Source organism: Bactrocera latifrons, unplaced genomic scaffold, assembly GCF_001853355.1.
Source record: "Bactrocera latifrons isolate USDA-ARS-PBARC rearing strain unplaced genomic scaffold, ASM185335v1 scaffold_293, whole genome shotgun sequence".
Classification (NCBI taxonomy): Eukaryota; Metazoa; Arthropoda; class Insecta; order Diptera; family Tephritidae; genus Bactrocera; species Bactrocera latifrons.
Window position 1 is genome coordinate 13,676 of NW_017536552.1, and position 1,682 is coordinate 15,357.

The following is a 1,682-nucleotide window of genomic DNA, read 5'->3' on the forward strand; positions in this document are numbered from 1 at the left end:
GGGTTTTTCCAAATTAGTTTGTGCTCCTCATCATCGGTCTATGCGCAAGAAATAAATTTTCAAAATTTTATTGAGAATAAGATGAATCTGAAGATATTCATTAAATTATAATAAAAAATATGTCCTCAAAGTTATAGATGGGAATTCGAAATATTCTCGAACCTAGAGGGGATAGTGACCGAGCGTCTACCAGATATATGAGCGCTTGGGCAGAAAGCGAAAACTTGGACACGCAATTTCTCGGTTTTTAATTTTTACGATCTTTCTTAATTGGCGGTCAGGATAGAAAAAACGAAACGTCGTATGGAATTGGGGCATAGTTTATTATCTTTGGCTTTAAATCATCTTCTATTTAAACTAAAAAAAAACTAAGAAAAGTAAAGTTTGAACATATGTTTAAACATAAAGTAAAAATTTTTTGGTCAAAAACCAATTTTTTTCAAATTTAAACTTTTTTTGGAATTTTACTCTTTTTTTTTTTTGAATGTCTTTGATTTTTTTTCCGATAGAAATTCCGACCTGCATACTGCCAGCCGACCGCCAAATGTACATGCGATGTTCATCAGGCAATTGCTTCCCAAAGGCAAAAAAAATCAAAGATTTCGTATCCAAACAATTTTCGAATGCTGATTAAATATATGTATAACTATAAACCCTAGAAATTTCGCGTTAATCAATTATATCTTTCCCATCCAAAAAAAAAAAAATTTTTTTTTATGCGTATAAAGCAGGCTCCCCCCCTAAATATCCGCTTTTTTCCAAAACTCAATAATAATTCTTATGTTTTCTCCTATAGAAATAAGGATAAATTAATTCGTAACAATAATACGAATTCATGACACCTACTACTTTTTTTTCTCGGTTTCAATTCTGATTCTGACAACTATCGGATTCCACATCACCCCTGAATATTAACAAACTATACATACATAATAATTGTTACTCCGACTTTCAATTGAGGGTTATGCAGTGGTAATCCCGGCAAATCCAGCGAATTCTGAAATACGATAAGATAATTCGTCACATCTTCTTCATTAGTCACATTATCCCAGGATTTATACGAAACCACATCAAGTGGTATATTAAGTTGTATAGCTGTATTTAATTCGTTAACATCTTTATTTTTGCTGCCAAAATAGCACTTTCGCTTAATCAAGCATGATTTTTAAAATGCAATGAAATGATCGGACACCACTTCCAATCAATTCTTCTTTTGATTGAGTGAAGCGCCAAAAACTCGTTGGTAATGTTATAATCCGGTCTCGTCAACCGGCATTGCACCATCTCCAATTTGCAACAATTGTCGGGAAAACTCATTAGCTGATGCATCGTTTTAAAGTTGAACTCGAACATTTGTTAAAATTTTTTGACGTTTCTCCAGAAATATGAACTTTTTAAGCAAGCGTTTTCTCATCAGCAGGCAAAGACCGTGGAATAAAAGGCAACGTTTATCTAAAAGCATCTGATAACAAGTGAAAACTAGTGTAGAAATTCAAATACAAAATATTTATCTACCACCAAACATAAAAATTTCTTTCAATGAGTTGAACAATTCAATCGACACTAATTTTGCGAACAATATTATATTGGGCGATATTAATGGGTGGCACCCACTATGGGGTTCTCACAATACCAACTCAAGAGGAATAATGTTTGAAAGTTTTATACTGCAAAATAATCTG